Below are 25,937 nucleotides of genomic sequence, written 5' to 3'. Positions count from 1 at the left end.
CAGTTATTCATACCGATAAGTATCTATCTGACTAAATCATACCTGGAAGAACTGAAAAATAATGTCAAGTTAACATGGAAATCATGCAAACCATTTAAAGGATCACAATACAGTGACTATGTCCAGATGAAATTTATAACTCTGTATCATTAAGAAGAGATACTCAAGCAAGTGAATAGAGGGCTAAAACCTTTAAAAGTTACATGCACTCCACACCTAGGGACAGCAACAGCTGTAGTTTCACTAAAACTATCAAGGAGAAGCTCCAAATACATGGAATCAATCAGAAGTCACTGTACACTGTAAATGTATGTACTTAAAAAAACAAAGAGAACTGCTTAATCTTAAAGAAAGTAAAAATCTAGTACAAGAATTTCTTGAAAGACACAAAAAGAAAGAATATATCAAGTTATCTGGCATCCAGTAAGTGGTAAAGAATCTGCCTGCAAGGCAGGAGACAGGAGACATGAAGGCTTGATCCCTGGGTTGGGAAGAGCCCCTGAAGTAGGAAATGGCAACCCACTCCAGTATTCTTGCCTGGGAAATCCCATGGACAGAGGAGCCCAGCAGGCTACAGTCCATGGGTTTGCAAAGAGTGAGACATGATTGAGCACGTGGGCTGATTGGTATAGGAAGGAGATGAGAAACTTACATGATATATACAAAAAGAATGCCTTTGTGATTCCTAAAAAGGGATGCTCTTTGGTAAGTCTCTAGCACATCTGCATGATTAGGTCCTATAGACTCATTTTGTTTTAAATAAATACACTGAAGAAAGAGAAAGAAAGTGAAGTTGCTCAGTGGTGTCTGACTCTTTGCAATCCCATGGACTGTAGCTTAACAGGCTGCTCTGTTCATGGAATTTTCCAGGCAAGAGGAGTGGAGTGGGTTACCATTTCCTTCTCCAGGGATCTTCCTGACCCAGGGATTGAACCCGGGTCTCCTGCACTGCAGGCAGACGCTTTACCATCTGAGCCACCAAGGATGCCCATACACTGGAGACTGGCTCTAAAAATCATAATGCCAACTTGTTGATGCACAACGGGAGATATATCTGGTATGTTTAAGATGATAGGTTTCTCACAGGACATTTCTTTTTTGGTGAAAATATCAGTAGCTATATCAGATTACTTTGAATTGGCTCTGAAAACAAAAGAAGCAAAAATATTCCTGGCAAATAATCTATGTAATGTGACAGAATTCAAATTCTGAAACACACATTTTACTATTTTCAAGCCATTCCAAAACAAGTTCAGTTAGGTTCAGTTCAGTCGCTCAGTGGTGTCCGACTCTTTGCCACCCCATGAATTGCAGCACGCCAGGCCTCCCTGTACATCACCATCTCCCGGAGTTCACTCAGACTCATGTCCATCGAGTCAGTGATGCCATCCAGCCATCTCATCCTCTGTCGTTCCCTTCTTCTCCTGCCCCCAATCCCTCCCAGCATCAGAGTCCTTTCCAATGAGTCAACTCTTCGCATGAGGTGGCCAAAGTACTGCAGTTTCAGCTTTAGCATCATTCCTTCCAAAGAAATCCCAGGGCTGATCTCCTTCAGAATGGACTGGTTGGATCTCCTTGCAGTCCAAGGGACTCTCAAGAGTCTTCTCCAACACCACAGTTCAAAAGCATCAATTCTTCAGCGCTCAGCCTTCTTCACAGTCCAGCTCTCACATCCATACATGACCACAGGAAAAACCATAGCCTTGACTAGACAGACCTTAGTCAGCAAAGTAATGCCTCTGCTTTTGAATATACTATCTAGGTTGATCAAAACTTTTCTACCAAGGAGTAAGCGTCTTTTAATTTCATGGCTGCAATCACCATCTGCAGTGATTTTGGAGCCTCCCAAAATAAAGTCTGACACTGTTTCCACTGTTTATCCATCTATTTCCCATGGAGTGATGGGACTGGGTGCCATGATCTTCATTTTCTGAATGTTGAGCTTTAAACCAACTGTTTCATTCTCCTCTTTCACTTTTATCAAGAGGCTTTTTAGTTCCTCTTCACTTTCTGTCATAAGGGTGGTGTCATCTGCATATCTGAGGTTATTGATATTTCTCCCAGCAATCTTGATTCCAGCTTGTGTTTCTTCCAGTCCAGCGTTTCTCATGATGTACCCTGCATAAGTTAAATAAACAGGGTGACAGTATCCAGCCTTGATGTACTCCTTTTCCTATTTGGAACCAGTCTGTTGTTCCATGTCCAGTTCTAACTGTTGCTTCCCCAAATCCAAATCTAAGAATATATTCAATAAACTGAAATATTTCCATATTTCAGTCTAAAGTTTCTGGATGGTAGTCAATGTTTTCATGTGCTGTGCTGTGCTTAGTCGCTCAGTTGTGTCTGACTCTTTGCAACCCTATGGACTTTAAGCTGGATGAATCACAAGCTAGAATCAAGATAGCTGGGAAAAATAGCAACAACCTGAGACATGCACATAATATCACTCTAATGGCAGAAAGTAAAGAGGAACTAAAGAGCCACTTGATGAAAGTGAAAGAGGTGAGTCAAAAAGCTATTTTGAAACTCAACCCCCAAAAAATGAAGACTATGACATCTGGTCTCTAAACAGAAGGGAAAAATTGGAAGTACTAACAGACTTTCTTTTCCTGGGCTCCAAAAATCACTATAGATGGTGAATGAACTAAGAAATCAAAAGACACTTTGCTCCTTGGAAGGAAAGCTATGACAAACCTAGGCAGAGTATTAAAAAGCAGACATCACTTTACCAACAAAGGTTTATATAGTCAAAGGTATGGTTTTTCCAGTAGTCATGTATGGATGTGAAAGTTGGACTATAAAGAAGGTTGAGCACTGAAGAACTGATGCTTTCAAATAGTGGTGACTCTTGGGAGTCCCATGGACTGCAAGGAGATCAAACCAATCAATCCTGAATACTATTCAGAAGGACTGTTGCTAAAGCTGAAGCTCCAATCCTTTGGTCACCTGATGCGAAGAGCTGACTCTTGGAAAAGATCCTGATGCTAGGAATGATTGAAGGCTAAAAGGAGAAGCAGGTGGCAGAGGATGAGATGGTTAGACAGTGTCACCAACTCAATGGACATGGATTTGAGCAAACTCTGGGAGGTAGTGGAGGACAGAGGAGCCTGGCAAGCTGCAATCCATGGGATCGCCAAGAATGGGACATGGCTTAATGACTGAACATCAAGAAGAAACAACATATTTACAATTGTTGTATGTCCTTTTAAGATCCATCCTTTGGTCATTATGCATTATCATTTCTTATCTCTTAGAATAGTCTGTATTTTAAAGTCTATTTTGTCTGATATGAGTAGTACCATTTCAGCTTTCTTTTGGCTTCCATTTGCATGGAACACTTTTTTACCCTCCCCTAACTTTCAGTCTTTATATGTCCCTAGATCTGAAGTGGTTCTCTTATGGACGGTATATATATGGGTCTTGATTTTGTATTCATTCAGCCAACCTATGTCTTTTGTTTGGTGCATTTAATCCATGTACATTTAAGGTAATCATTAATATGTATGCTCGTGGGATGTGAGGGACATGACGATCCGCTGATTTGAGTATCTGTGGGGGTCCTTGAACCAATCTCCTGTGGATAACTGAGAGAGGGACAACTGTATTTCATTGTTTTCATTTTTGACACAATAAAATCATGAAATTGTATGCATTAAATTAATGGCTAGAAATAGAAGTAGTATCAAACAAAGTAAGTTAGTGAGTATCAGAATTTTATTTAAAATGCAAAATGTGTCCTAGGTGTGTAAAATGATTTTTTATGTTACTTAAATTTATAGAGGCAGAATATAAGTAAAACCTGGCCTGGGAATCAGAAACTATCACTTTTAAAGACATCTCTGTATGGCTGATTCATGTTGATGTTTGGTAGAAACCATCACAATACTGTAAAGCAATTATCCTTCAAATAAAAATAAACACATTTAAAAAAAAGACATCTCTGTGGTGTGCTGGCCAGATCAGATAACACTGTTCAGTCAGCATTTACATATTGAAGACATACTATATATATATATGAGTTACTGAATTCCCACAGATGTATTATTACATCCAGTTGCTGCCCTAAAGAAGCTCCCATAAAAGAATGACATGGAAAGAAATAATTTTGATATTACAAGGTATGTAAATCACAATGTGGCATTAAAGGACAGACCAAATAATTTCCCTTTATAAAGTTCCTTGATTTTCCAGAAAATTTAATGTTTGAGTTAAGTTTTGAAGAATTCACAAGGGGTTTGGCAGCACATACAATGATCTAGAAGGACACTGGTGGTAAAGGAAATGACATGTAGGAAGGAAAAATGTACAAAATACTATGCTGGATTCATACACCAAAAGTATGTTACTGTGGCTGAACATAATAAGGTTCAAAGGAAAGAGCAGTATGACAGAAAGCTTCAGTAGAACCTTTTGTTATAGAGGGGCCTTGAGAGCCACGCTCCTTGTTTGGATTTTATTCTGTAGGGAATGGAGAACTGTGAAGGGAAACAAACAATTACGTTTGTTTTCTGAAAAGATCACTCTAACTACAGTAAAGTGTACAGACTAGATGCAGACCTGAACAAGCGTAAATTGTTTGAAGTATTTTTCAGGTTCTTTCATTAGACATAGTGGTGGCTCAGACGGTAAAGTGTCTGTCTACAATGCGGGAGACCCGGGTTGGATCCCTGGGTCGGGAAGATCCACTGGAGAAGGAAATGGCAATCCAGTCCAGTACTATTGCCTGGAAAATCCCATGAACAGGGGAGCCTGGCAGGCTACAGCCCATGGGGTCGCAAAGAGTCAGACATGACCGAGCAACTTCACTTCACTTCACTTCACCCTGTAGATTTTCTATATTAATGTGAAACACTGAGAGCAAAGGCTGAAATTCCATGATGGTCTTTTATCTTCCTGTCAGCAAGCCTTGCAACTTTAACCCACACTAAATCTTTCTTTGGATTGACTGTCTTGCGTTTTCATCCTCATTTTTCTTTCTCAAACACTAGTAGATGTATTTGATTTTATTGTTGCCATAAAAAATTACTACAATCACACTGGCTTAAATCAACATAAATTTATTGCCTAACGGGTTTATAGGTCAGAAATCTGACACCGATTTTATTGGGTGTCAAGAATAAAGGTGTCAGCTGGGTATTTCTTTCTAGAATCTCCAGGGGAAATAGACTTCCTTGCTGGTTTTTGCTTTTAACATCTTCCATACGCTGTGGCTTGAGGACTCCACTTCCTCATGATTCAAAGCCCACAAAGGTGGGTCCATGCAGTGCCTTTCAGTTCCCTTTACTCTGAGACTCCTTTCTGCTTTCCCTGCATATAAAGACCTCTGTAATTACACTAGGTCAACCCAGATAAATAGGATAATCTCCTTATTTTAAGAGAAACTGATTAACAGACTTAGTTTGATCTACAACCTTAATTTCCCTTTGCTGATTAATGAGAAATATTCACAGGTTGTTTATGACATGTACATGTTTGGAGTGGACTTTCCTGGTGGCTCAGAGGGTAAAGCGTCTGTCTACAATCCGGGAGACCCGGATTTGATCCCTGGGTTGGGAAGATCCCCTGGAGAAAGAAATGGCAATCCACTCCAGTACTATTGCCTGGAAAATCCCATGGACAGAGGAGCCTGGTAGGCTACAGTTCATGGGGTTGCAAAGAGTCAGACACGACTGAGTAACTTCACCTTCACTTTCACTCTATTACATAAAGAAACTAATCAACAGTAAAATAAGGAAAAGGCCAACAGTTAGAATGAGAAGGTGAGGAATGAAGGTAAGAATATTTACTTAAAGGATAATCAGTTTCAGAAGAATTCATACAATAGCTATATTTCTTTTTACAGGACTCTTTCAAGGCCAGGAGATGACATACCCAGGTCAGAATAATTCACGAACCTAGTTTTCAAACGTCATCATGTATTGATGAAGTGATACATTTAATTTACATTTTAAAACATGTGAATTCCAATGCTTTTATAAATGATGCTACCAGCCAACCATTTATGTAATAGGCTACCACAAAGTATGGATGTGAGAGTTGGACTATAAAGAAAGCTGAGTGCTGAAGAATTAATGCTTTTGAATTGTGGTGTTGGAGAAGACTCTTGAGAGTCCCTTGGACTGCAAGGAGACCAAACATGTCATCCAGGACTAAAGGAAATCAGTCCTGAATATTCATTGGAAGGACTGATGCTGAAGCTGAAACACCAATACTTTGGCCACCTGATGCAAAGAAGCGACTCATTGGAAAAGACCCTGATGCTGGGAAAGATTGAAGGCAGGAGGATGAGGGGACAGCAGAGGATGAGATGGTTAGAATGCACCACCGATGTGATGGATATGAGTTTGAGTAGGCTCTGGGAGTTGTTGGACAGGGAAGCCTGGCATGGTACAGTCCATGGGGTCACAGTCAGACCCGACTGAGCAACAGAGCTGAACTGATAACTTACACTGAGCCTTTATGTAGTAGTTTAAATTTGCACAAAGCATAACAGCTTTCTTTATAAGAGAATATGAGCTGATAAAGGCTTTATTTCCTTTTTAGATTCAAAGAAAGGATGCCTTCTCTTTTCAAAATCATTTTATAATATCTACCTGACACATTATCATCTTCTTCAAAGATTTCCTGGTTAACCTTTGGTTTTCTCACACATACCATCTCTTCCCCAGAGTGAAAATGAAAGGACTGAAAGCAGTGTGTTCTCACAGAGAACACAAATGAGTTTCACAAATCTCTTAGATGTCAAAGAACAGTAACAGCCAGATTATATGTATATCGTTGTCTTACAGATTATGTGAGAGGTAGCTTTCAATCTTGAATTTTAAATTTGGAAAGACAAAATAGCTCTAGAAAACATGTAGGCTTTGGTAATGGCAATCCAGCCTAATAATGACTTTTAACTAGCAATAAAAGTATAAACATGAGCATCTCATATGCTGAAAAAAAATGCATATTATGATTTTACTAAACAAAGCCTTTCCTAGGGATTTCTGAAAAAGTTATTTTTTTTCAGCTTCTTAAAGCCACAATCTGTCACTTTCACTATTGCTAGTATAGTTAATTTAACAGCAAGAAGTACGTTCTCAATTTGCCAGATTAGCCTATAAATTCTCTCTGCAAAATATATGCCCACACGAGACTGAACATTCAGGACTTCATGCAGGCTCATATTTCCCATTTGTTGGATTGTAAATAAGTGTTAGTTGCTCAGTTGTGTTCAACTCTAGATGACCCCATGGTGTGTTCATGGGATTCTGCAGGCAAGAATACTGGAGTGGGTTGCCATTTTTTTCTCCAGGGGATCTTCGTGACCCAGGGATCAAGCCCAGGTCTCCTGCATTGCAGGTGGATTCTTTACCATCGGAGCTACCAGGGAAGCCCATACAATTCAACTGTTGAATCAAATCAGATGTGTTTGTTCCAACCTGTTTATGCCTACCATTGTTCTTATGCAATTTAATCAAATAATACCTAAATCAATAAAATAGAATAGGCATTATATTAAAATTTATAATTTTAAAAAGTCAATAAAGGCAAAGTACTTTAAAAAAAATGTAGGCAACACTAACATTAAAAAATGGGGGATACAATGTAAAATTCTAAAAAGATTCTGTCCTTAGAGCTCTTCTCAAGTGTCTTTCAGTTCTTGTTCTATTTGAGAAACTAAGTCTAGAATTCATAGATGACAATATTGAGTGGTTTATGCAAGAAAAACAATGTGGAAGTACAAGCAGTAGATGTGATGAATTAATGTACAACTAAAAAATGTTGGAAGATATATATACATATTTCCTCATAACTGCCTTTTTCAGTTAACTAAACAAGAGCCATATTCAAAAGCAGAGACATTACTTTGCCAACAAAGATCCGTCTAGTTAAGACTATGGTTTTTCCAGTAGTCATGTATGGATGTGAGAGTTGGACTATGAAGAAAGCTGAGCACCAAAGAATTGATGCTTTTGAACTGTGGTGTTGGAGAAGACTCTTGAGAATCCCATGGACTGCAAGGAGATCCAACCAGTCCATCCTAAAGGAGATCAGTTCTGGGTGTTCACTGGAAGGAATGATGCTAAAGCTGAAACTCCAGTACTTTGGCCACCTCATGTGATGAGTTGACTCATTGGAAAAGCTTCTGATGCTGGGAGGGATTGAGGGCAGGAGGAGAAGGGGACAACAGAGGATGAGATGGCTGGATGGCATCACTGACTTGATGGACGTGAGTCTGAGTGAACTCCGGGAGTTAGTGATGGACAGGGAGGCCTGGAGTGCTGCAATTCATGGGGTTGCAAAGAGTTGGACACAGCTGAGTGACTGAACTGAACTGAACTGAACTTAAACAAAAGCCAATCTTCATCATGTTAGTTAAGAGGGCTTCCACCTTTCCTTACCATATCTCACAATCTTACTTATTTTGTAACAAGCAGGAATCCGAGACTTCTAGGTCACCTATATACTTGCTCATTTACTTTCATATTAAACTGTAGATTAATAATTTGCCTCAATCTTCCTGTCATCCCAGCCCCCTCACACTCTTTCCCTGTGCCTTGTTAACTAATCTAGTCACAAGAGTTCAGTTCAGTTCAGTTCAGTCGCTCAGTTGTGTCTGACTCTTTGAGACCCCATGAATCGCAGCATGCCAGGCCTCCCTGTCCATCACTAACTCCCAGAGTTCACTCAAACTCCTGTGCGTTGAGTCGGTGATGCCATCCAGCCATCTCATCCTCTGTTGTCCCCTTCTTCTCCTGCCCCCAATCCCTCCCAACATCAGGGTCTTTTCCAATGAGTCAACTCTGTACATGAGGTGGCCAAAGTATTGGCGTTTCAGTCACGAGAGTACCACCTTCTATTACCTTGGATCTAGAATCCAGGCTGTCTTTCCCTCAGACCTGAGGATGGGCAGAGGATGGCAAGGGGAATAAATGAACTAAAGCATCCTTAACTCTCCTTTTTAAATTCTTGGTCTACTTTCTGCTCACTTCTCTTTCAATGGCAGTTTCAGTGTTTTCCTCACAATTTCTTCTCTACTCTTACATCTGTGTCTCGATTCTTGGTAAGAATAGTGTCAACATGTTGTTGTCCTTTGGTCACTAAGTCGTGTCCAACTTTAGTGACCCCAAAGACTACAGCACACCCAAATTCTCTGTCCTTCATTATCTCTCAGAGCTTGCTCATATGCATCAAATTCATGTCCTTTCAGATGGTGATGCTATTCAACCATCTCATCCTCTGCTGCCTTCTTCTCTTTTTGACTTCAGTCATTCCCAGCATCAGGGTCTTTTCCAATGAGTTGGCTCTTCTCATCTCCTGGCCAAAGTATAGAAGCCTCAGCTTCAGTATCAGACTTTCCAATGAATATTCAGGATTGATTTCTTTTAGGATTGACTGGTTTGATATCCTTGCTGTCTAAGGGACTGTCATGAGTCTTCTCCAACACCACAATTTAAAAGCCTCAATTCCTTGGCACTTAGCCTGCTCTATGGTCCAGCTCTCACATCTGACATAACTACTGGAAAAATCATAGCTTTGACTTCACAGACCATTGTCAGAAAAGTGATGTCTTGGCTTTTTAATACACTGTCTAGGTTTGCCATAGCTTTCCATCCAAGGAGCAAGTGTCTTTTAATTTCATGGCTGCAGTCACTATCTGCAGTGATTTTAGAGACCAAGAAAATAAAATCTGCCCTTGCTTCCAATTTTTCGCCTTCTATTTGCCATGAAGGAATGGAGCCAATTGCCACGATCTTAGTTTTATGACAGTTAAGTTTTAAGCCAGCTTTTTCACTCTCCTCTTTCATCTTCATCAAGAGGCTCTTCAGTTTCTCTTCAGTTTCTCCCATTAAAGTGGCATAATCTACATATCTGAGATTGTTGCTATTTCTCCCAACTAACTTGATTCCAGCTTGTGATTCATCCATCCTGGCATTTTGCGTGATATATTCTGCATATAAGTTAAATAAACAGAGTGACAATATACACCTTCGATGTACTTCTTTCCCAATTTTGAACCAATCTGTTGTTTCATGTCTGTTGCTCTCTGTCACTTCTTGACTGGCATACACCTTACCTCAGAAGACAGGTAAGGTAGTTTGGAATTCCCATCTCTTTTAAGAATTTTCCAGTGTTGTGATCTACACAGTCAAAGGCTTAGTCTTGACAGTCATAGTCAATGAAGCAGGTGTTTTTCCAGAACCGCATTGCTTTCTCTATGATCCAAGAAACATAGCCAATTTGATCTCTAGTCTTCTGCCACTTTTAAATCCAGCCTGTATATCCAGAGTTCTTGTACTGCTGAAGCCTAGCTTGAAGGATTTTTGAGCATAATCTCACTAGCATGTGAAATGAGGGCAACTGTATGGCAGTATGAACATTCTGTGGCACTGTCCTTCTTTGGGATTGGAAAGAAAACTGATTTCTTCCAGTCCTGTGGCCACTGCTGAGTTTTCCGAATTTGCTGACATATTGAGTGCAGCACTTTAACAGAATCATCTTGTAGAATTTGAAATAGCTCAGCTGGAATTCCATTACCTGCAATAGGTTTGTTTGCAGTAATGTCTCCTAAGGCCTGTGAAGGCCACTTGACTTCACACTCCAGGATGTCTGGCTCTAGGTGAGTGACCACACCATTGTGGTTATCCTGGTCATTAAGATATCGTTTGTATAGTTCTTCTGTGTATTCTTGCCACCTCTTCTTCATTTCTTCTTCTGTTAGGTCCATACTGTTTCTGTCTTTTATTGTGCCCATCCTTGCATGAAATGTTCCTTTGATATTTCCAATTTTCTTGAAGAGATTTCTAGTCTTTCCCATTCTATTGTTTTCTTCTACTTTGCATTGTTCATTTAAGAAGGGCTTCTTTTCTCTCCTTGCCATTCTCTGACACTCTGCATTCAGTTTGTGATCGCTCTCCCTTTCAACCTTGCCTTTTGCTTCTCTTCTTTCCTCATCTATTTGTAAAGCCTCCTCAGATAGCCATTTTGCATTCTTGCATTTCTTTTTCTTGGGGATGGTTTAGATCATGGCCTCCTACACAATGTTACAAACCTCTGTCTCTAGTTCTTCAGGCACTCTGTCTACCAGATCTAATCCCTTGAAGCTATTAGTCACCTCCACTGTATAATCATAAGGGTTTTGATTTCGGTCTCCCATAGTGGCTTAGTGATTTTCCCTACTTTTTTCAACTGAAACATGAATTCTGCAATAGGGGCTGATGATCTGAGCCAAATTCAGCTCCAGGTCTTATTTTTGCTGACTGTATAGATCTCCCCCACCTTCAGCATCAACATGGTCCACCCATAAAATACCTAGTCTCTGCTGATTCACTTCTAAAATCCTTCAGTTATCTTAGTTGCTGACGTGCACCACCTGGTCACAACTCGCTTACTTGAATTCCTCCACTCACAAAATTATTCACTCTTGAGGAGACTTTAAATCATATACTCTATCTCTTTTAAGTTATCTATCATCACCCATTTTTCCCCCTTTCTTATAACTGTACAGTCTTAAGTAGTGTAGATTTCCTAAATGATTAATTCTTATTTATTGGTGTACTGCAGAATGACCTGGAAGACTCATTAAAACACAAATTGCTGGGTCCTACTCTGAATTTTTGATGCAGTAAGTCTAAGACCAAGAATTTGAATTTCTAAGAAGTTTCCAGGTGAAGTTTCCAGATGGGTTTACTCCCCAAACCATTATTATAATCAAATTTTTCTTTGTTGTTATATGGTTCAGTTGGTAAGTCATGTCTGACTCTTTATGACCCCATGGATTGCAGCACACCAGGCTTCCCTATCCTTTACCAGCTTCCAGAGGTTGCTCAAACTCATGTCTATTGAGTTAGTGATGCCATCTAACCATCTCATTCTCTGTCCTCCCCTTCTCATCCTGCCTTCAATCGTTCCCAGCATCAGGGTCTTTTCCAGTGAGTGGGCTTTTCACATCAGGTGGCCAAAGTATCAGAGCTTCAGCTTCAGCATCAGTCTTTCCAATGAATATTCAAGATTGATTTCCTTTAGGAGTGACTCATTTGATCTTCTTGCAGTCCATGGGACTCTCAAGAGTCTTCTCCATCACCACAGTTCAAGAGTATTGATTTTCTGGTGCTCAGCTTTTTTTATGGTCCAAGTTTCACTTTCATACATAAGTACTAGAGGAACCATAACCTTGACTACATGGACCATTGTCGGTAAAGTGATGTCTCTGCTTTTTAACATGCTGTCTAGGTTGGTCATAGCTTTTCTTCCAAGGAGCAAGCGTCTTTTAATTTCATGGCTGCAGTCACCATCTCCAGTGATTTGGAGTTCAAGAATGACAGACTTTATATTCTTGGACTCCAAATCACTGCCAGGAAGTGATGGGACCAGATGCCAGATCTTTTTCGAATGTTGAGTTTTAAGCCAGCTTTTTTACTCTCCTCTTTCACCTTCATCAAGAGGCTCTTTAGTTCCTCTTTACTTTCTGCCATAAGGGTGGTGTCATCTGCATACGTGAGGTTATTGATATTTCTCCTGGCAATCTTGATTCCAGTTTGTGCCTTATCCAGCCCGGCTTTTCGCATGATGTACTCTGCATATAAGCTAAATAAGGAGGGTGACAATATAGAGCCTTGATGTACTCCTTTCTCAATTTGGAACCAGTCTGTTTTCCATGTCCGGTTCTAACTGTTACTTTCTCAATGTATACAGATTTCTCAGGAGGCAGGTTAAGGTGGGCTGGGATTCTAATCTCTTAAAGTACTTTTCATAGTTTGTTGTGATCCACACAGTCAAAGGCTTTAGTGCAGCCAATGAAGCATAAGTAGATGTATTTATGGAATTCTCTTACTTTTTCTATGATCCAGTGGATGTTGCCAATTTGATCTCTGGTTCCTCTGCCTTTTCTAAGTTCAGCTTGAACATCTGGAAGTCCTTGGTTCACAATATTGAAGGCTGACTTGGAGAATTTTCAGCACTGCTTTGATAGTGTGTGAGATGAATACAATTGAGTGGTAGTTTGAACATTCTTTGGCATTGCCTTTCTTTGGGACTGGAATGAAAACTGACCTTTTTTGGTCCTGTGGCCACTGCTGAGTTTTCCAAATGTGCTGGCATATTGAGTGCAGCATTTTCACAGTGTCATTTCTGAGCATTTGAAATAGTTCAGCTGGAATTTCATCACTTCCACTAGCTTTGTTTGTAGTGATGCTTCCTAAGGCCCACTTGACTTTGCAGTCCAGGATGTCTGGCTCCTGGTGAGTGAACACACCATTGTGTTTACCTGGCTCACTAAGATCTCTTTTTCTATAGTTCTGTGTATTCTTGTCACCTCTTCTTAATGTCTTCTGCTTCTATTAGGTCCATACTGTTTCTTTCCTTAATTGTGCTCATCTTTGCATGAAGGGTTGCCTTGATATCTTTAATTTTCTTGACAAATAGATTCAAGTAATTAGATATGATAGAGTTCCTGAAGAACTATGGATGGAGTTTTGTAAAATTGTATACTAGGTGGTGATCAAAATCATCCCCAAGGAAAATGAATGCAAAAAGGCAAAATTGTTGCCTGAGGAGGACTTACAAATAGCTGAGAAAAGAAGAGAAGCGAAAGACCAAGGAGAAAAGGAAACCCAACTTTACTTTTAGCAAAACAAATGTATAATAATTGTGAGGAACTAATGTGTGTTTTTCTTCAGCTAAAGCCACTTACAACTTACTTTGTCTTTGTTCAATTTGTTATTAGATGAGATGATACCTTTTTTGTTTTGTTTTGTTTCTAAAACACCACAAAATAGACACTGTGATAAAATGGTATGTTTTCTATTTAATTTAACAAATCTTTACATGGTAATATTAATAGATGTTTTAGTGGAAAATTATATAATGGCTGAATGTCTCAATTACATGAAATTAAAATATATTTATTCAAGACCTACTATGTGCTAGAGACAGTGGGAGATATAAAGACATGTAATATCTGGGATTGTTTGTGGAGGGCTTGGAAACTGCCATACACATAAAAATTATATCCAATGGGCCATGTTTTACGAGGACAGTATGATTATAGTGCTATTTGAATATAAGTGCAGTGATTAACTCTACCCAACAGTCCAAATTGTTCATTAGTGATACTAATTACCACTTCTCATGTTCCAAGATTGAAAAAATACAAAAGGTCAAGGAATTTAGGATGACAGTTACTACAAGACTTAGTCTGGGAGAGCATTTGAAACCAGCTCAAGCAAGAGTCATGCACAGATAGAACTAGAAAGGACTTGAGAGAATATAAATCATAATTAGAATGGCAAATACCTACTGGGTTCGCTGACTAGAAACACTGCAGTGGCATAGATGGATGTTAGAGCCATGAAAGAAATTCTTGATTTTGATATCATAGGAGATGGCAAGGATCCAAATGTGATTACATTTATCTCTTTGATTCAGGGAATCTGTGATAAATGAAGAAGGAGCTGCATCCACTGGGGCTCAAAGAGTTGAGCTGAGTGAGGGAGAGGCATATGGGAGTGACAGGATGCTATAAAGGTCAACAGGATTGCTCAATTCTCAAAGAGTAGGAACAACACACCAACTGCATGTACTTGAAATCCCCTAATATGCTTGTTCTTAAACTCTCCAAAGTGCTGAGCTCATCTCCTGAGGAAGAGTGGGCTTGTAGAACAACAGCAGCCAGGGGAAGCAGAATGCAATTTTGTGAACTAGGTGCCAGAGAATTCCATCATTTAACATATAAAAAGTGTAGAGATAATTATCTTTATTCCCTAGTTCCTGCTATACTATGGATGAAGGAATTGCATGGTGTGACTTAACTGTTCAAGAAATAAAAACCAATACCTATAAGATTAGATAATTAAACTTTCCATGAAAAGATAAATATTAATGGATACTATAGCTACCACAAGACACTCAGAGAGAAAATTTTCTCTGATTTTAGTAAAGTAGGAGTTTTTATGTTTCTCTGTGATAATTGATTTATTTCTACCATAGGAACACTATGAAACATGTATATATTGTATTGGTGGCTAAAACATTTACAGCAACATAATTCTCAAGCTTCAGCATGAATAAAATTCAATCTGGAGATTGTAACAAAAACAAGATTCTAATTTGTTCATCCTCTTTGCTCATCCCCACCCTCTCAACTCTGCCTAGAATTGATTCTTCAGAGATTCCAACTTAAGAGGTTCCAATGGCACTTTGAAAAAGACAGGCTTTCTGAACTAGTTTGTATAGACCCTACTCTACAGTAAGTTTCTTGTACAGAAATTATCTTATCTTGTCCTACTTTGTCCTCTTTGCTAAATCACTACCTTTAAAGTTTATTGTACCTATTGTCTCTCTATATGTCTAATTAAGTTCTCTTAAGCTTCTTCTGGAATAAGGAAGGATTGAAATGAATAAAGGCTTCTGAATTAATATGAATAAATTTTATTTTTCCATTTCCAAATATTGATGGAAAGGAAACTGATCAATTTTTTAACAGCAGAGAAACAAGTTGAGCTCTAACAGCCCTGGGCAGAAAACACTGCAAAGAGAGGGCTCCCACACCAATGTATAATTAAACAGTAAATTAGGCTGACTTGATACAGGCAAGTTGACAACACTGTGCCCTTTGATGTTCAAAGAAAGACCTAAAACTGCATTTAGTTCATTTCAAGTGCATGCAGCCAGTACCAGAACATTCTTGTTTAATTATTAGTGAAGTGCAGGACCTTTCAAAAATGACAGAAAAAATTAGACCTATGCGTACATATGAAGCTTGACCTAAAGAGGAAAAGCAATTACCAGTGAGTCAGCGTACATTTATTGAGGGAATACATCCTGAAAGACATTTATATTAATTTTAAAATACTGCAGAAAAGCACTGAATCATCTTACTAATTCTGAGAAACCAGGAAAATACTTTGAGTTAGATATCTGTGTATCTGAATTGACTGGATTGTCTTAATTCTCTATTTTCCTTTAAACATGTAGAACTGGTTCTACAAACGCCCTTTTCATTTTTTTTTTTTAATGGTGAAAACCTAAGCTGCTTCATAAGAAGCACAGATGAGTAAAACAGTAAGAATAATGGCTAATGTTTATCAGCAATTTTTGAGTCTATAAAGCTCAATTTTAGAGTTTGAGCTCATGGCAGAATGTATCACCTGATAAAAGTAGAAAAGGAGAAATAACATCTATTGAGCACTTCCCATATGCCAAATAGTAGCCAGATATGGTTTCCTCATATTATATCATTCAAGCATCACAAACACTTTATGATAATACAAACTCAGTAAGAGTAGATGATAAATATTTTTAGGGTGTAATTAACTCAACATTAAAGCTCTCCATTCTCACATATACTCAAGATCCCAAAGAAACTGTTATGGAAATTCTTACTCAGTTTACCACTCTATGCACAGGCCAAAACATAAACCCTCATGCACATTTACCACTTTATATTTTTTTCTGCATAAAACTACTTTATTTTCTATAGCTAAAGTCTCTTGTACTGTCAAATAAAATGTCACTAATGGTGAACTTCATAAAACATAAAAATCATAAAATTATACTTAGTTAGAAACCATCGGAGATGGGCCAATGGATGGGCAGCCAGCTGTTACAAGAGATGTCCCAGCAATATGCTGCCCCTTAAGGGGTATATGGAGTACTAGCTTGTCCTAGAGGCTCAAAGCCAGCTAAAATCACCTCTCCACTGGGAGTTCTAGAATCAATCAAAATAAACTTAAAGAGCAGATTTACAGGGGAAAAGAAATATCAAAAAGAGCATCTTTACAAACATAGGAGAAAAAGAAGTAGAGTTCCTCACATCCTGTATTAGGGTGATGGTGACAGAAAAACTATTAAATATTGAAAGGGAAGGCTTTTTTCCCCCAAATACCAGAGGGTAGACATCCTTCTTCTAACTGCTTCTATTCTAATAACTTAACAGTAGCTTAGGGAAAGTGAAAGTCTTTCAGTCCTGTCTGACTTTTTGGAACTCCATGGACTATATAGTTCCACCAGGCTCCTCTGTTCATGGATTTCTCCAGGCAAGAATACTGAAGTGGGCAGCCATTCCCTTCTCCAGGAACAGTAGCTTCTTACTTACTTATTCCAGGTCCATGAGAGAGTAACCTATTATTCTGTTGTGAAGATAATATTTTATGGTGATATTTGTATTTAACTATATTTATTATATTTTATATACTATATTTGAATTTAATCTGTTTTAAAAAAATTAATTTATTTGTTTTAATGGGAGGTTAATTACTTTACAATATTGTAGGGTTTTTTGCCATACAGTCACATGAATCAGCCACGGGTGTAAATGTGTTCCCCATCCTGAACCCCCTTCCCACCTCCTTCCCCATCCCATCTCTCAGGGTTATCCCAGTGCACCAGCCCTGAGCACCCTATCTCATGCATCAGACCTGGACTGGTGATCTATTTCACATATGATAATATGCATGTTTCAATGCTATTCTCTCAAATCATCCCACCCTCGCCTTATCTCACAGAGTCCAAAAGTCTGTTCTTTACACCTGTGTCTCTTTTGCTGTCTCACATATAGGGTCATTGTTACCATCTTTCTAAATTCCATATATATGTGGTAATATACTGTATTGGTTTTTTTTTTAATTATTTACCTCACTCTGTATAATAGGCTCCAGTCTCATCCACCTCATTAGAACTGATTCAAATGCATTCTTTTAAATAGCTGAGTAATACTCCATTGTGTATATGTACCACAGCTTTCTTACCCATTCATCTGCTGATGGACATCTAGGTTGCTTCCATGTCCTGGCTATTGTAAACAGTGCTGCAGTGAACACTGGGGTACACGTGTCTCTTTCAATTCTGTTTCCCTTGTTGCGTATGCCCAGCAGTGGGATTTCTGGGTCTGATGACAAATTTCCATTTTTTTAAGGAAGCTCCAAACTGTTCTCCATAGTGGCTGTACCAGTTTGCATTCCCACCAACAGTATAAGAGGGTTCCCATTTCTCCGCACCCTCTCCAGCATTTATTGTTTGTAGACTTTTTGATAGCAGCCATTCTGACTAGTGTGAGATGATACCTCATTGTGGCTTTGATTTACATTTCTCTGATAATGAGTGATGTTGAGCATCTTTTCATGTGTTTGTTAGCCATCTATATGTTTTCTTTGGAGAAATGTCTGTTTAGTTCTTTGGCTCATTTTTCCATTGAGTCATTAATTTTTCTGGAATTGAGTTGCAGGAGCTGCTTGTATATTTTTGAGATTAATTCTTTGTCAGTTGCTTCATTTGCTATTATTTTCTCCCATTCTGAAGGCTGTCTTTTCACCTTGCTTATAGTTTCCTTTGTTGTGCAAAAGCTTTTAAGTTTAATTAGGTCCCATTTGTTTATTTTTGCTTTTATTTCCATTACTCTGGGAGGTGGGTCATAGAGCATGCTGCTGTGATTTATGTCAGAGAGTGTTTTGCCTATGTTTTCCTCTATGAGTTTTATAGTTTCTTACATTTAGATCTTTAATCCATTTTGAGTTTATTTTCGTGTATGGTGTTAGAAAGTGTTCTAATTTCATTCTTTTACAAGCGGATGACCAGTTTTCCCAGCACCACTTGTTAAAGAGATTGTGGCTTCCCTGGTGGCTCAGAGGTTAAAGCATCTGCCTGCAATGTGGGAGACCTGGGTTTGATCCCCTGGTCAGGAAGATCCCCTGGAGAAGGAAATGGCAACCCACTCCAGTATTCTTGCCTGGAGAATCCCATGGATGGAGGATCCTGGTGGGCTACAGTCCACAGGGTTGCAAAGAGTTGGACATGACTGAGCGACTTCACTTTTCACTTTGTCAAAGATAAGGTATCTTTGCAGGTGCATGGATTTACCTCTGGGCTTTCTATTTTGTTCCATTGATCTATATGTCTGTCTTTGTGACAGTACCATACTGTCTTGATGACTATAGCTTTGTAGTATATTTTGAAGTTAGGCAGATTGATTTCTCCAGTTCCATTCTTCTTTCTCAAGATTGCTTTGGCTATCTGAGGCTTTTTTTGTATTTCCATACAAATTGTGAAATTATTTGTTCTAGTTCTCTGAAAAATACCATTGGTAGCTTGATAGGGATTTCACTGAATCTATAGATTCGATTGCTTTGGGTAGTAGACTCATTTTCACCCTGTGCCCCCAGGGGATTGAAGGAGAAAGCCCCCCTCCCACTTCTGGGGGAAACCCCTAGAATGAACGGGGTTTCCCCCAGAAGTGGAGGTGGGGGGCTTTCAGAGGAGCTAAACGAAAACAAGGGAGGGAGGAAGGGAGTGACAGATGGGGAGGCCTGGGGGAAAGAAGCATTCTGTGGTATCCCCCACCTCTGCCCAGGGGCTCAGAAGCCTCTGCCTGGGTCCAAAGGCCAGGGCAAGCTCGGCTTACAGATTGGGGGAGGGGGCCCACATCTCCCTCCCCATGCCAGGAGAGATGGTGGGAGACTAGGTGAGAGCTCAGAGCTGTTTTTAAAAGTCCCCTTAGCTCTAGCTGGGCCAGGGCCCCAGGGTTCTGAACGAAGGGTGGGCACAGCGCCCCTATCCTCATCATGGTGATCTCGAGGGAACTGAGGCATTCCAAGTATCTGGGGCCTCAAAACCCAGGCGCCAAGAGCTTCTAGATGCTCCCCCCACCCAGCCTGCACCTGAAGACCAAGGCAGGTGGAGCAGCAAGGAGGCAGGGAAAGGGTGGGAGCAGGCAGAGTATAAGGCACACATATCCCGCTCACCCTCACTGGCTGAGCAGCCTCCCGAGGCCTGGCCCAAGATCACTCCTCGGTGAAGTCCCTGTCTATCTATGTCCATGTAGGGCTCCTCAATGAGAGCCATGGCATTCTCTTTTTCACTATATTGATTCTTCCAATCCATGAATGTGGTATATTTCTCCATCTATTTGTGTCACCTTTGATTTCTTTCATCAGTGTTTTATAGTCTTCTATATATAGGTCTTTTGTTTCTTTAGGTAGATTTATTCCTAAGTATTTTATTCTTTTTTGTTGCAATGGTGAATGGAATTGTTTCCTTAATTTCTCTTTCAGTGAGAATGTTTTCTCATTGTTAGTGTATAGGAATGCAAAGGATTTCTGCATGTTAATTTTATATCCTGCATTTTTACTATATTCATTGATTAGCTCTAGTTATTATCTGGTGGGGTCTTTAGGGTTTTCTATATAGACGATCATGTCATCTTCAAACAGTGAGAGTTTTACTTCTTCTTTTCCAATTTGGATTCTTTTATTTCTTTTTTCTTCTCTGATTGCTGCAGCTAAAACTTCCAAAACTATGTTGAATAGTAGTAGTGAGAGTGGACAAACTTGTCTTGATCCTGACTTTAGGGGAAATGCTTTCAATTTTTCACCATTAAGGATAATGTTTGCTGTGGATTTATCATATATGGTTTTTTATTATGTTGAGGTATGTTCTTTCTATGCCTGCTTTCTGAAGGATATTTTTTTTTATCATGAATGGATGTTGAATTTTGTCAAAGGCTTTCTCTGTATCTATTGAGATAATCACATGGTTTTTATCTTGCAATTTGTTAATATGGTGTATCACATTGATTGATCTGCAGATATTAAAGAATCTTTGCATCCCTTGGATAAAGCCCACTTGGTCATGATGTATGATCTTTTTAATATGTTGTTGGATTCTGTTTGATAGAATATTGTTAAGGATTTTTGCATCTATGTTTATCAGTGATATTGGCCTGTAGTTTTCTTTTTTCGTGGCATCTTCATCTGGTTTTGGTATTAGGGTGATGGTGGCCTCATAGAATGAGTTAGGAAGTTTACTTCCTCTGCAACTTTCTGGAAGCGTTTGAGTAGGATAGGTGTTAGCTCTTCTCTAAATTTTTGGTAGAATTCAGCTGTGAAGCCATCTGGTTCTGGGCTTTTGTTTGCTGGAAGTTTTCTGATTACAGTTTCGATTTCCATGCTTGTGCTGGGTCTGTTAAGGTTTTCTATTTCTTCCTGGTTCACTTCTGGAAAGTTATACTTTTCTAAGAATTTGTTCATTTCTTCCAAGTTGTCCATTTTATTGGTATATAGTTGCTGATAGTTCAGAGAAGGCAATGGCAACCCACTCCAGTACTCTTGCCTGGAAAATCCCATGAACGGAGGAGCCTGGTAGGCTGCAGTCCATGGGTCTCGAAGAGTTGGACACAACTGAACGATTTCACTTTCACTTTTCACTTTCATTCATTAGAGAAGGAAATGGCAACCCACTCCAGTGTTCTTGCCTGGAGAATCCCAGAGGTGGTGGAGACCAGTGGGCTGCCATCTATGTGGTTGCACAGAGTTGGACACTACTGAAGTGACTTAGCAGCAGCAGTAGCAGTCTCATGATACTTTGTATTTCTGTGTTGTCTGTTGTGATTTCTCCATTTTCATTTCTAATTTTGTTGATTTGATTCTTCTCCCTTTTTTTCTTGATGAGTCTGGCTAATTGTTTGTCTATTTTATTCATCTTCTCAAAGAACCACCTTTCTATTTTGTTGATTTTTCTATGGTCTCCTTTGTTTCTTTTTCATTTATTTCTGCCCTAATTTTTTTTTTTTTAGACTACAAACAAACATCTCTAATTTTTTTATCTCTCTTCACCAGTACTATTAAAAAAAATTTTTTTTTTAATGTAAAGAGTTCTCTTTTTTTTACTTAGGCAAAAATTCAAAAGTTTTCTAAGATATATATGTTATACATACTATTTATATATATACGTATTCAAAGGCTTTTCTACTACAATTGATAAAAACTTGAGAAAGAACATAGAAGAGAGAAATTGGAAAACAAACTTTCCTTCTACTAACCCTGGGATTCTTTATTTCTTCCTTTGCTAGTTGCTTTAGGTGTAGAGTTAGGTTATTTATTTGACTTTTCTCTTGTTTCTTGAGGTAAGCTTGTATTGCTATGAACCTTCCCCTTAGCACTGTTTTTACTGAGTCCCATAGGTTTTGGGTTGTTGTGTTTTCATTTTCATTCATTTTTATGTATATTTTGATTTTTTTTTTCCATTTCTTCTGTGATCTGTTGGTTATTCGGAAGCGTGTTGTTCAGCCTCCATATGTTGGAATTTGTTGGAGGTTTTTTTTTTTTTTTTTTTTTTCCTGTAGTTGACATCTAATCTTACCACATTGTAATCAGAAAAGATGCTTGGAATGATTTCAATTTTTTTTTAAATTTCCCAAGGTAGATTTATGGCCCAGGATGTGATCTATCTTGGAGAAGGTTCCACGTGCACTCGAGGAAAAGATGAAAATTCATTGTTTTGTGGTGACATGTTCCATAGATATCACCTAAGTCTAACTGGTCCATTGTATCATTTAAAGATTGTGTTTCCTTGCTAATTTTCTGTTTAGTTGATCTATCCATAGGTGTGAGTGGGGTATTAAATGTCTCCCACTATTATTATGTTACTGTTAATTTCCCCTTTCATACTTGTTAGCATTTGCCTTACATATTGTGGTACTCCTATGTTGGGTGCATATATAATTGTTATATCTTCTTCTTGGATTGACCCTTTGTTCATTATGTAGTGTTCTTCTTTGTCTCTTTTCATGGCCTTTATTTCAAAGTCTATTTTATCTGATATGAGTATTGCTACTCCTGCTTTCTTTTGGTCTCCATTTGTGTGAAATATCTTTTTCTAGCCCATCACTTTCAGTCTGTATGTGTCCCTTGTTTTGAGGTGGGTCTGTTATAGACAGCATATATAGGCATTTTATTTTTGTATCCATTAAGCCAGTCTTTTGGTTGGGGCATTCAATCCATTTACATTTAAGGTAATTATTGATAAGTATGATCCCGTTGCCATTTGCTTTGTTGTTTGCGGTTTGAGTTTATACACCTTTTCTGTGTTTCCTGTCTAGAGAAGATCCTTAAGCATTTGTTGAAGTTTCATTTGGTGGTGCTGAGTTCTCTCAGCTTTTGCTTGTCTGTAAAGCTTTTGATTTCTCCTTCATATTTGAATGAGATCCTTGCTGGGTACAGTAATCTGGATTGTAGGTTCTTCTCTTCCATCACTTTAAGTATGTCTTGCCATTCCCTCCTGGCCTGAAGAGTTTCTATTTAAAGATCAGCTGTTATCCTTATGGGAATCCCCTGTGTGTTATTTGTTGTTTTTCCCTTGCTGCTTTTAATATTTGTTCTTTGTGTTTGATCTTTGTTAATTTGATTAATATGTGTCTTGGGGTGTTTTGCCTTGGGTTTATCCTGTTTGGGACTCTCTGGACTTCTTGGACTTGGGTGGTTATTTCCTTCCCCATTTTAAGGACGTTTTCAACTATTATCTCAAGTATTTTCTCATGGTCTCTATTTTTGTCTTCTTCTTCTGGGACTCCTATGATTTGAATGTTGGGGTGTTTAACATTGCCCCAGAGGTCTCTGAGGTTATCCTCATTTCTTTTAATTATTTGTTTCTTTTTTCTTATCGGCTTCATTTATTTATACCATTCTATCTTCCACCTCACTTATCCTATCTTCTACCTCAGGTATTCTACTGTTGTTTCCCTACAGAGTGTTTTTGATCTCAGTTATTGCATTATTCATTACTGTTTGACTTTTTTATTTCTTCTAGGTCCTTGTTATGGAGAAAGTAATGACAACCCACTCCAGTACTCTTGCCTGGAAAATCCCATGGACAGAGGAGCCTGGTAGGCTGCAGTCCATGGGGTCAGGAAGAGTTGGACATGACTGAGTGACTTCACTTTCACTTTTCACTTTCATGCACTGGAGATGGAAATGGAAACCCACTCCAGTGTTCTTGCCTGGAGAATCCCAGAGACGGAGGAGCCTGGTGGACTGCCGTCTATGGGATCATACAGAGTCGGACACGACTGAAGTGACAGCAGCAGCAGGTCCTTGTTAAACATTTCTTGCATCTTCTCCATCATTGTCTCCAGGCTATTTATCTGTAACTCTATTTTGTTTTCAAGATTTTGGATCATTTTTTACTATCATTATTCAGAATTCTTTTTCAGGTAGACTCTCTATCTCCTCCTCTTTTGTTTGGTTTGGTGGGCATTTATATTGTTCCTTTACCTGCTGAATATTTCTCTGCCTTTTCATTTTGTTTAGGTTGCTGTGTTTTAGGTGGCCTTTCTATTTTGAAAGTTTTGGGTTCCTCTTTATTGTGGAAGTTCTTCCCTGTGGGTGGAGTTGGATGAGTGATTTGTCAAGGTTTCCTGGTTAGGGAAGTTTTCTGTGGGTCAGTATTCTGGTGGGTGAAGCCAGATCTCTTCTCTCTGGAGTGCAATTAAGTGTCCAGAAGTGAGTTTTGAGGTGTCTAAGGGCTTGGTGTGACTTCTGGCTGCCTATACTTTAATGCTCAGGGTTATTTTCCTCTGTTGTTGGAGAAAGAGCTTGGTATCTTTTCTGAAACTTGTTGGCTCTTGGGTGGAGCTTGTTTCTGTGTAGGTATGGAGGCTTTTGGATGAGCTTTTGTTGATTAATATTCCCTGGAGTCAGTTTTCTGGTGTTCTCAAGTTTTGGATTTAAGCCTCCTGCCTCTGGTTTCAGTCTTATTCTTACAGTAGCCTCAAGACTTCTCCATTCAAACAGCACTCCTTTCAAAGAGAATGGGCTGCCTTTCTTGGTGCCTGGTGTCCTCCGCCAGTGTTCAGAAGTTGTTTTGGAGAATTTCCTCAGCGTTCAATTGTTCTTTTGATGAATTTGTCGGGGAGAAAGTGATCTCCCCATCCTATTCCTCCACCATATTGGGACCGCCCCCATCTTTTTTTTTTTTTTTTTTTTTAATCTCTAGAAGTTTTTTCTTCCTGGCAAGGAAGGACAAAAGTGACAGTATGAACTGCATGAACCTGGAGCCAAGAAATATGTGCTTATTCTTGTCACTTTAAGAGGCCCCTCTCTGTTTCTCCTTCCCCTTATAGATTAAAATAGGGCAATAGCCAGAGAGCCATGGTGTGAACAGAGCAATGAGCTCTCTTCCGTATAATTTCAGCACATTCCAGCAAATGATTTTGCTCTTACACTGTACCCAACATCACAGGTGCACTCCCGGCTTTGTTTACAAAACAGATTGTTCAGAAATTCTATAGAAATGATCTGGCAGACATCAAATAATGGATTGATTTGAACTGAATTGGGCAACTCCTGGAGAATTCACGTGGTGCTGGAAAAGTAGTTGGCTGCCTCAAATCTCCAAGTTCTGTGGCTTATCTAGTTTATGGGGAAAATGCTAATATATTGAAGCATTATATAATAGGTTTTTCACTTAAAACATACAACTTTGTGATAGCCTTACAATTATTGACAGTAAATTAGTAAAATTTACCATATTCACAGAATATTTCCTCTTTATCACACAGACTTCCCTGGTGGCTCAGACGGTAAATCATTTGCCTACAATGCAGAAACCTAGGTTCAATCCCTGGGTTGGGAAGATCTCCTGGAGAAGGAAATGGCAACCCACTCCAGTATTCTTGCCTGGAAACTCCCATGGATGGAGGAACTTGGTAGGCTACAGTCCATGGGGTCGCAAAGAGTCAGACAGGACTGAGCAACTTCACTTTCACTTTTCCTTTATCATACAAAACAGAATTGCAAGAGGGTGCTGAACTAACTTTTTATGATCACTTTTTTAATGTGATATCCACAGTGACATAACAGGCAAAGAAGTCAATGTAGAGGACCCTTTGAATATAGACAGTATTTTCTTCTATATGGAATACTTAAAAAGTAATCAAAGTTTTATAATACTAGTGGTGGGACTTAGCTTTATATGCTGACTCATATAGCTCTAATCTGATTCATTCAGTTATGACCTGCTTATATCTCAATAAAAACAACTAAAATTATTCCAGGATTTCAAATAACCATAAACACTGAACTATTTCTCTCTGAATAGTTCAAAGTGTTTACTTTTCAAAAGCACAAATGAAAATTTTCCCTATATAGAACTAAAAAGCCTCTTGATGAAAGTGAAAGAGGAGA

At 38.9% G+C, this 25,937-nt stretch overlaps 1 protein-coding gene across 1 annotated transcript in view; it reads right to left on the bottom strand.

The window, feature by feature from the left end:
• Nucleotides 1-25,937, bottom strand: part of SLC2A13 (solute carrier family 2 member 13) — a 504,156-nt gene that overhangs the window by 182,194 nt on the left and 296,025 nt on the right. The window lies entirely within an intron of this gene.

This window comes from Capra hircus, chromosome 5, assembly GCF_001704415.2.
Source record: "Capra hircus breed San Clemente chromosome 5, ASM170441v1, whole genome shotgun sequence".
Lineage (NCBI taxonomy): Eukaryota > Metazoa > Chordata > Mammalia > Artiodactyla > Bovidae > Capra > Capra hircus.
Note: the sequence above shows the minus strand (reverse complement) of the source record. Positions and strands in the feature narration are given on the sequence as shown.